Source organism: Pleurodeles waltl, chromosome 6, assembly GCF_031143425.1.
Source record: "Pleurodeles waltl isolate 20211129_DDA chromosome 6, aPleWal1.hap1.20221129, whole genome shotgun sequence".
NCBI classification, from domain to species: domain Eukaryota; kingdom Metazoa; phylum Chordata; class Amphibia; order Caudata; family Salamandridae; genus Pleurodeles; species Pleurodeles waltl.
The window spans coordinates 676,925,751-676,936,948 of NC_090445.1; positions in this window are offsets into that span (position 1 = coordinate 676,925,751).

Below are 11,198 nucleotides of genomic sequence, written 5' to 3' on the forward strand. Positions count from 1 at the left end.
GGCGGAGCCCTGTTCAGCGGGGCTCTTCTGCACGGCTGGGCCCTCTTCAGCGGTGCTCTTCTGCACGGCGGGGCCCTCTTCAGCGGTGCTCTCATGCACGGCGGGGCCCTCTTCAGCGGTGCTCTTCTGCACGGCGGGGACCTGTTCAGCGGTGCTCTTCTGCACGGCGGGGCCCTCTTCAGCGGTGCTCTTCTGCACGGCGGGGCCCTCTTCAGCGGTGCTCGTCCAGTAGGTCAAGGGAGCCAGACCTGGCCTGGACTCCCTGCTCACTCGCCCTCCGACCGTGCTGTTGCTGGACCCTTCGGTGACGGAGTCCTGGGCCCTTTGGTGTCCTTCCTAACACCCGGGATGGGGCTTGTGGGCCCCTCCTGCTCCGCGCTCCTGCTGGCTGACTTTTCCGCCCTGCTGCCCTTTCGCTCCTTAGATGGGGCTCTCGGGCCCTTGCCTCCCCTAGCTGTTGTGGCTGGTGATGTGGGAGAACTTGGCTCCTTGGGGGCAGCCGTGTCAGTCCTCTCACGGCGGCCCTTTACCTTCCTGGTCTTCTTGCCTGGTGGGGGGCTGGCTGTCCCCTTGCTGCTGATTGAGGTGTCACTGCTGGCAAAGGGTGGGCTCCAGAACCCATGCACCACAGTGACACCCGAAGCTGGGCTGGTGGTGGCTGAGGTGCTCTTGGGACTCTTTGCAGATGGAGGGGGTGGGTCAGTGGAGGGAAAGAGGTCAAGATTAGCAAGGAAAACTTTCTTAGGACCAAGGTAAAAGGTAGGAGAAGTGGAGATGGAAGTGGAGGAAGAGGATGTGGTTGTAGGAGAGTCAGGTGTGCTGTCTTTGGGTGCAGGTGCATGTGCTGGAGGCTGTCGTGAGGTGGATGGCTGTTGGGTGGGTAGCTGCCTGCGTTTGTGTGTCTTGGAAGAGGGGGTGACAGACACAGTGGGAGAGGACACAGGGGACGTGTAAATGGTAGTGGGGGTGGTGACTGCACGTGTGCGGACTGGACTGGAGGGTGTGCTGGTGATGGAAGCACTGGCTGATGGTGGTGTGCATGCAGGTGTGAGTGTAGATGTGACAGGGAGGGAGGAGGGAGACGAGGAGGTGGGGGACACAGAGGTGGTAGTGACTGTTGGAATGTCTGCATCTGGGTGTTGCTTGCGTGAATGCTTGTGGCTTCTGTGGTGCCTGTGTCTGGATGAGCTTCCCTTGGGTGTTGAGGTGTGTGCAGGCTGGTCTGATGGTGTGGATGGGATAGGCTGAGGAACAGGAGACAGAGACAGGCTGGAGGCAGTCAGAAGAGGGAGGCTGGAAACAGGGACAATGGCTGCCGTCAGTGCTGAGGCCAGAGCATTGAACGATCGTTGATGGGCAGCCTGACCCGAATGAATGCCCTCCAGGTTAGCATTGCTCCGATGCACCTCCCTTTCTACCCCCTGGATGGCATTCAAAAGGGTAGTCTGCCCAACAATGAGTGTCCTGAGGAGATCAATGACCTCCTCACTGAGGGCAGCAGGGGTAACAGGGGCAGGGGCTGAGGTGCCTGGGGCGAAGGAGACGCCCGCCTTCCTGGGCGAGCGGGCACGGAGCGTAGGCTGAGGGGCTGCTGGGAGGGCGGGGCTGGTGCGCTGGGTGGCGGCTGTACCTGGAGAGGCGGGGGGCCCGGATGTTGCCGCCACCACTAGGGAGCTCCCTTCCGAGGACGTGTCGCTGTCGCTGGTGTCACCACCGGTCCCCGTTGTGGTGCTCCCCTCGCCCTCCAGATCACTGGTGCCCTCGGTGTCTGTTCCTGGTCCCACCGGGGCCTTGTGACTTGCAGCTCCCTCGTGCTCCGATGCCATATCTCCTCCGCCTGATGATGCTAATGCACACATGCACAAGACGACGAAGAAGAAGGGTGGGGGGAGAAAAACGAAGACCAGGTTGAGTGCATGCAATGTCAACACCTTTGGCGGAGAGGACAGACACAGGAGCCTCAAGCACTAAGCCGCGCATTCGGGGTACACTACTCAGTACTTCGGACTAGGACTACAGGTCTAGAGACGCCAAAGGCGCACATGTGCGATGCTGGACCATCGATAGCTGCACTTGTCACCCTACAGAGGTGGGGTCCGGGAGCACAGGGCCATGCCTAAAGGAGCGGACTACACAACAGAAAGCGCCCTGGCCTAATGTCACCCCCAACCCTCCTCCCCCACCCAGACGCCTCCACTGCGCAGAGAGATAGCAGAATGTGCTGATACTCACCCCCTTGTGTCTGCTGTGATGTCCTCAAGCGCCCATCCAAATCAGGGTAGGCCACCGCCAGGATCCGGGACATCAGGGGGGTCAGGGTACGACTGGCACCCCTCCTACGTTGGGAGGCCATCCCCAGCAGTGACTCGGCGGTCTTCCTGGTCCCGCGGCGGATGTCCTTCCACCTCTTGCGGCAGTGGGTGCCCCGTCTGACGTGGACCCCCAGGGCCCGGACTTCCTTGGCGATGGCACGCCATATGTCCACTTTCTGATGGGCGCTGACCTATTTGACATGTACAGGGCGAGAAGGAGAAATCATCATATTCCTGCATGTTAGATGCGATTGGCCCCCCTCCCCAACCTTGCCATATGGCACATGCTCTCATCTGTTGTGCGTTGCACTCCTCATTCGCCCCCCACCCCACCAACTTAGCATCCACCCCACTCCACACAGGCATAGCCCATTCAATGTGCACCCAGTGTACTTACCTGTTGGTCTGGAGGACCGTAGAGTAACGCATACTGGGGGAGGACCCCGTCCACGAGCTTCTCCAACTCTTCAGAACTGAAGGCGGGGGCCCTTTCCCCAGTCGCAGCAGCCATTGTCACTTCCAGACCGAGGTCACAGCAGCACTTGCAGTATAGGTCCTCTCCTGTGGAAGATCAGGTCTCGAGTGATTAAGCAGATAGAAAATGGCGGTCACGCCCGCGGCGGTGCGTACCGCGGCGGTGCGTACCGCGACCCCTGGCGCACCTCATTATTGGCTCCTGAAACCCATAGGCTTCAATGTTAGCCAATGCGGCTTCGTATAGCGGTCTTCGACCGCCTACCGCCACGGTGTGCCGCGCCAGCGCATTGACCTCACATCCCATTGTCCCACTTCACAGGTCAGGCAGCCGCCATTTCAAGGGCCCACATGGCATTATTTGTACTGCGTCACACAGGCCTAGGCCTTGCATTGCCACACATACACGCCTTTCAATACATAGATAATCGTGTGCTATGCATGCAGTGGTGAACGTACCTGTGACTTGCTTGACTCTGTGCTCCATGTTGTCCTTCCTAGGCACCGTCCGCTGGGACTTGCGAGGAGAAGGATGAATCCTCGCGTGTACCGCCCGCTGGTGGACCTGTCGACAATGGAAGAATGCCACATCATACTACGATACCGACTTGACCGAGCCACTATACATGAACTGTGTGCCCAGCTGGAGCCAGCCCTGATGTCCCCCATCCGCCAACCCACAGGAATTCCCCCTCTAGTGCAGGTTCTGTCAGTCCTCCATTTTCTGGCAAGTGGCTCATTCCAGACAACAGTGGCCATGTCATCTGGAATGTCTCAGCCTATGTTTTCAAAGATCTTGTCTAGAGTGTTGTCTGCCCTGACGAAACACATGCAGCGCTACATTGTATTCCCTGAGGAGGTAGATTTGGCCACTGTGAAGGGTGATTTTTATGCCCTTGGACATATTCCCAACATAATTGGTGCCATTGATGGGACCCATGTGGCTTTAGTACCCCCAAAAGACGATGAGCAGGTGTACAGAAACAGGAAAAGTTACCATTCGATGAACGTTCAGGTGGTCTGTTTGGCTGACCAGTACATCTCCCATGTGAATGCCATGTTCCCTGGGTCAGTGCATGACGCGTATGTGATGCGAAATAGCAGCATCCCTTATGTGATGGAACAGCTACAGAGACAACGTGTGTGGCTAATTGGTGACTCTGGTTACCCCAACCTGCCTTGGCTATTGACCCCAGTGAGGAATCCCCGGACCAGGGCAGAGGAACGGTACAATGAGGCCCATGGGCGAACTAGGAGGGTCATTGAAAGAACCTTTGGCCTCCTGAAGGCCAGGTTTAGGTGCCTACATATGACAGGGGGATCCCTGATGTACTCACCAAAGAAGGTGTGCCAGATCATCGTGGCCTGCTGCATGCTTCACAATCTGGCATTGCGACGTCAGGTGCCCTTCCTGCAGGAGGATGGTCCAGATGGTGGTGTTGAAGCAGCTGTGGAGCCTGCGGAGAGTGAAGAGGAGGAAGACGAAGAGGATGACCCAGACAACAGGGACAGAGTTATCCAATAGTATTTTCAGTAGCACACAGGTAGGAATCACCCACGCCATTTACCATTTACTGAATGCCCCCTGCATCTTTACTTTGTGTATTTCCCCCCAGTTCTTTTAAACTGAAGTTTACTTTTCCCTTCCCTTTTCAGTGCTGTATGACCCACTGCGTGACTTCTGCTTGGTTAGCCCATGGACTAATGCTTATTGACATCGGTATGTTGTCCACACATAAATAACAGAACATTATTGATAAGTAATGTGTTATACATTTGTAAATAATACAGGTTGCCTCCAGAATGATTTATGTGCAATGAGTGATTTATTTTTAGTGCTATATTTTGGTACATGATATTAAAACGGTGAAGGGTGAGGGTGGAGTTATGTCCATGGCAGAGTCCAGTTCTCGGTCGCACAGGTGCATTGTTCATATGGCTGTGGAAGGATGGAGCAGGGGCAGTTCAAGGTTGGACAGGGTGACACTGTGGGACAGTGGAATGACATCCGGGGGGATATTAGACTGGCGGGGGTCTTGGCATCCTACTCTGTCTTCCTTTGAGATCTCAGGTTCCTCTTGCGGGGTGGTTGTTCTTCAGCAGGAGGTGGGGTTCTGGTGGCCCGTCGTTCTGTGGGGGCCTCCTGACCACTAGCGCCAGCGGAGGTGGTAGGCTGTTCCTGGCTAGTGACAGGGGCCCTTTGCGGTGCCACATGGTCCCGCAATGTGGTTTCTATCCGGTTGAGGGCCTGGACTATGGTCCCCATTGTGGTAGCGATGTCCCGGAGTTCATTGCTGAACCCCATGTACCGTTCCTCCTGCTGTGCCTGGATCTCGGTGAACCTGGCCAGTACCGTCGCCATCGTCTCCTGGGAGTGATGGTATGCTCCCATGATGGTGGTGAGGGCCTCTTGGAGAGTCGGTTCCCTGGGCCTGTCCTCCCCCCCCTGTCGCACAGCAGCCCTCCCAGTTGCCCTGTTTCCCCGGGCCTCTGTCCCCTGGACGGTGTGCCCACTACCACTGCCCCCAGGTCCCTGTTGTTGTTGGGGTGTTGGGTCAGCCTGGGTGCCCTGTAGTGGCGGACACACCGCTGATTGACGAGTCCGCGGGACAGAGGCATGGGCCCGCTGGGTGGGAGCTGTGCTGGTGTTCCCAGAGGGGTTTGGGTCTGCTGTGGCCTGTGTCTGTGTGTGGGGAACCGACTGTCCAGAGGTCCCCGATGGTCCGGGCTGGTCGTCAGGTTCTAGGTCGACAGAGCTGCTGTCCTCGCTGGGGGCCTGTTCTGGGGGTGGGATGGACATCTCTGGACCCTCCGTGGCGGTGTGTTGGCGTTCGGGCCCTGCAGGGGTGAAGGAGTATGGGTATTGTTTCTGTGTGTGCCATGGCGTGCATTTTGGGTGCCCTTGTCCCCCAGTGCTGGCATTCCCTTGTGGGAGGTGTTGTGAGGGTTTGGGGGGGGTGTATGGGTATGTGCAATGGTCATGCTTTGGTGGTGGCTGTCTATGGTTTGTGTTGGCATTCAGGGGTTGGTGTTGTTTAGGGTGGGTTGTGCTGGTGAGACATTGGCAGGGAGGTTATGTGCTGGGGGGTGATATTGGGGGGGGGGTTGGCATGCTGGTGGTTGGGGAGGGTGAAGTAGTTGAGATTCGACTTACCAGAGTCCATTCCTCCGTGTACTCCAGCGAGGCCATCAGGATGCAGGATGTTTACCACCTCTTGCTCCCATGCTGTGAATTGGGGTGGGGTGGGTGGGGGTCCGCCGACAGTCTTCTGCACAGCGATGTTGTACCTGGAGATCATCGAGCGCACCTTCCCCCGTAGGTCGTTCCATCGCTTTCTGATATCTTCCCGATTTCTGGGATGCTGTCCCACAGCGTTGACCCTGTCTACGATCCTTTGCCATAGCTCAGCCTTCCTTGTTATGGTGGTGTGCTGCACCTGTGTGCCGAAGAGCTGGGGCTCAACCCTCATGATTTCCTCCACCATGACCCGGAGTTCTTGGTCCGAAAACCGTGGGTGTCTTTGGGGTGCCATGGGGTGGTGTGGATGAGGTTTGGGGTGGTGTTTGTGGTGATGTGCGTGGTGATATGTGGTGATGTGTGCGTAGATGTGGTGTGGGTGATGAAGTTGTGTTCCTGTGTGTGTTGGGGTTTTCTAATGCTGTGCTCGCTATCTCTATCTCTCTCGCTCTCGCCTTCGCTCCGATTTCCAACTAGTGGGGGTTTGTGGGTGATGTGGGTGTGTGTTTTATAGTTGATTGGATGTGTGGGAGCGTTGTTTGTATGTGTCTCAGGTGTGCGTATTTCAAAATGTCCAATGTGGCAGTGTTTTGGTGCTGTGTGTGTATTTTGACCGCGGCGGTGTGTACCGCCAATGGAATACCGCGGTTGAAAGACCGCCGCGTGGATTCATGGGTCAGAATGGCATGGGCGTGTTTGTGTTGGCGTGACGGTGGAGGTTTGGTCATCTCCAGTTTTCCGCGGCCCGCTGATGTGGCGGCCTTCCTTGGATGTCGGATTTTTGGCGGTTTCACAGTTGGTGGTCAGAATGACCGTGGCGGTCTACCGCGGCGGTAGAATGGCGGACTTCTGACCGGCGGTAAGGGCCTTTTACCGCCGAGGTCAGAATGACCCCCACTGTCTTTTCCAATGTCCAATTGCCCCTCAATTATGACAAGGTAACATTCTCTTTCCTTGCTGCTCATCCTGCGTCATCACTGAATTCAAATCCACATTTCTATTGACTACCGGAAGCATTATTCCACCTCAACCTCTACCACTGCCTTGACTCTGAAACATACCATTGCCTTGCGGCTGCTGCTGAATATTTCCCTGCATTCCTGTCTGTGCAGCCTTGATCTGCATCACCATTGCTTTTTCTTTCAGCTTCTTCTATTTCATTCAATCTCATCTCTACAGTATTTTGCATAGTGCAACACCTCATCAATCGGTTTAGCTACCCAACAGATCAAATGACTCTTAATCATCTGACTAATCTCTGGTTTTAATACTTCAACAAAATAAAACATATCCTGATTCTTGATTGTTTCTGTACCACTGAAACATTTGAATGCTTTCAACAACCTTTCATAGTATGCATGAATCGATTCTTTTCCTTCCTCTGCTGTTCTATCTATGCCTTGCCAATCAATGTTTTTTGGCAAAACTCTCGTTTTCAGGAATTCAACAAACTTATAGTAATATTTCATTACTTCTGGAGATGGTGCAACTGTTTTCAAATCTCTCTGCGGCAACACTTGTTGGCCAATCCCCACTACTTTTACACTCAGTCCACAAATCTGCTGGAACAACTATATCAAAGAGAGTATTCTACTCCTCCCACAGACATTTTGCAAGCTTCACAAACCTATCTGTTTGCTGATACCATTCCACTGGCTTTTCTCTCAACCTGGGATAGTCATTTGTAAAACTTAAAATATCACTCCTTCTCCAGGGTACATGTACAAACTTCCCTGCGGGTGTTTCTCTCATCAGTAACATTTTCACTGATTCTCCTGTTTGTGTAACATCTACCAGAGGAATATCTAATTCTTTCTTTGGTCTTTCTCTTTTCTTGACCCATCTGCCTTCCTATTTATTTAAGGCTCTCAAAGCTTGTACTCTCTCAAGCAATTCCCTAAGATGTGTCTTCATCCCTGCAGACCTCATGTGTACAAAATCTTCTTCTTCAAGATTTAATCTATAGCTTCTCTTCAGGTTTTTCATTTTTGTGACATCTATCTCATACTCATCTGCTATTTCTTGTAACTGTTGGTGTACCTTTCCTGCTCCCTTTGTAATGATCTTACACAAGTATCTCAACTGTGCTTCAGTGTGTGACTCGAGTCTGTTTGCACCCATTGTCCCTTCAAGAAGCTCATTTCCTTCCATTGATAATCTCACTTTGTTGATTGACTCTTCCTCTCTATTCTGCTTCTCTAAAGTTTTTGAGCCACTTAGATCTTCTAGCCATTTTGTTATTTCTTGTGCAGATAGACCCTTCAAAGAAAACTCATTTGACTGTGCACTCAAGTTTTGCTGTTGCACTGTACGTGCACATTTTTGTGGAGTTAATAATCTCTCTTTCGGATTACTGCAGGATCTGATCCCGGAATTCCCAACAGGAGACAAATCTATCAAAGGCCTAGTCTCATTCAGGTTCTGTCCTTGCCCTGGGGTTGACTTCCCCATAAACCCATTCCGAAACTGAACCAAAGAACTCACTCCACCATTATTACTCTGAACCTATAGTGGCATAAGCAGACCCATTGTAATAGGGACTGAAATTGCATCCGATCGCCTTGTTTCAACATTCCGTGCCTGCATTGTTCTCATATTCTGCATCTGAGGAATCTGTATTTGAATAGGCTCCTTTTGAAGTAATCTCAGCCCATGTTGATCTGGAGACAACACTAAATTAGTAGTCGTCCTTACAATTGGAACCTCTGGATAAGTCACAGGAATGATTATCTCTGAGCGCTGTCCATTGTTTAATAAATCATTAAAATTACTCTGCATCTGAACTTGTTCTCTCAAACCATGAATTAGTTTGATTTAGGCTTTGTGAATCTCACCCTAGAAAATTCTGATTCATATTTGAACTAATCTGGAAACGACCTGCTAAAGTGACTCGATCACTGTTCAAGATATTCTGTGATACCCCCACTGTCGACGGTGCAGTAGGACTCATATCACCAATCTCACTTCCACTGGTTCCACTCTCACTAGTTCTACACTCACTATTTCTGTGACCTTCTTGAGCTGCATATAGTGGTGGACGATTTTGCAAAAACTCAGAAATTAATTCATCAAAATCTGATTCATCATCATTAAACATAACTCTTTTCAGCTTTTTTGATTTTTGTTCCTCTTCTACTGAAGAACTCTTTTTATTTTTCTTCACAGCTTTTGACTCGTTCTCATCATCTTTTGTCCTTGCAGGAAATAATCTAATTCCCTGTAGGGTAGACAGTCTCCACTCTCTCTACTCATTGTCCCATCTAGCCTCTGCTAGTGACTTTCCTACTCTCCTCATACTTTTCTCGAATTTCAAAGACTTTTGCTGTCTAGCTACTAGCTCAAATCGCTAAAGCTTTAAACTGAGCTGGTCTAGGAGGAGGTTTTAAACTGTACATTTTTTTGCCTTAGATTCTGCAAAATTCTCAAATTAAAAGTACAATTTTCTCAGAAAGCCAAACAACCTTCTTTCTTTGTAATCCTAATCCAATGTTTTAACCAAATGCACGGTCCCTTACCCTTCTCCTCAATCACATTATATGCTGGAGTATTTTCTGGTGGACAAATTTCTCCCTCTCTTGCCGGAATATACTCATCACCTCTAAGGGCACTTTTTAAAGCTTTTAAAAACTTCATTTTTAATCAAATCAGTTAAAAAACAATTTAATAAAGAAGTGACTACAATAAATCTATCCAAAAAAACAAAACAATGAAATCTGTTAAAAAATAACCAATCAGAAAGAGTGACTACAATACCACAATCCTCTTCAACGATCTCCTTCCAATCGCACTACATAAATGTCAGATTGATAGACAAATCCATGCGCAACCCTCTCTCAATAATCAACCTATCTCAGCGTGGCACAAATGTACGTCACACTAACACACACAACCCCCTCAGCGCAACCGCTGAGATGCTGACAAAATCTTTTGTCTTATCTTCCACACCACTGACACACACCAAACTAATGCAATATCAATTTGCGGGCAATCCTTAAACCGAAAAAGAAAACAAATGTGTCTATTTGCTACAGGTAGGGAAACACAATCACTTCAGGAACCTTCCAAATTTCCCTTTCAGCTTTCGCATGTTCAGTTATTTTTTTCACAGTTCTCTACGTTTGTAAGTAAAATCCGACCTGCAAATTTCACTTCTCAACAGGTCAGTTGGATATTGTCCTGGTGCACATAGACTCACCAAATCTCAGTCATAATTTCAATGATCTCACAAACTCGACTTACCTATCACGCCAGATCGGAATACTAAATAGGCAAATTACAACTTCTACACTTGTTGATATACCCCGGAGTCTTAGACCTCTCTCATCAGGTCTGTCTTATCAACAACCACGTGGACAATTTTTCCTACACTTAGGGCCAGATGTAGGAAACGATTTGCGACTCGCAAATGGCAAAAAATGCTGTTTGCGAGTCGCAAATCGGACAGTTTCCTATGCAAAAATGCATTTTGCGAGTCGGGACCGACTCGCAAAATGCATTTCCGAATCGCAAACAGGAAGGGGTGTTCCCTTCCTATTTGCGATTCGCAGTGGTATGCAATACTATTTGCGACCGCATATGCGGTCGCAAATGGTGTCGCAGTTACCATCCACTTGAAGTGGATGGTAACCCACTCGCAAATTGGAAGGGGTCCCCATGGGACCCCTTCCCCTTTGTGAATGGACAACAAATAATTTTTTCAGGGCAGGTAGTGGTCCAAGGGACCACTACCTGCCCTGAAAAAATACCGAAACTAAAGGTTTCGGATTTTTTTTTAAGTGCAGCTCGTTTTCCTTCAATGAAAACGGGCTACACTTAAAAAAAAAAAAAATGCTTTATTTAAAAGCAGTCACGAACATGGAGGTCTGCTGACTCCAGCAGGCCTCCATGTTTGCGAGTGCCCATAGTCGCTATGGGGTCGCAAAATGCGACCCACCTCATTAATATTAATGAGGTCTGAGACACCATTCTGCATTGCAAATTGCGACTTGCAATTTGCGAGTCGGAAGGACTCGCAAATTGCAAGTTGCAATTTGCAATTTTGCTACATCTGGCCCTAAGTCCCAAACACAAATGAAGAACGCTGCTTCCCTACTCACATACCTGTTGGAGTACGCCCACTCCCTATAAACTCTATTGGAGTACGCCCACTCCTTCTAAACTCATAAACACCTTAA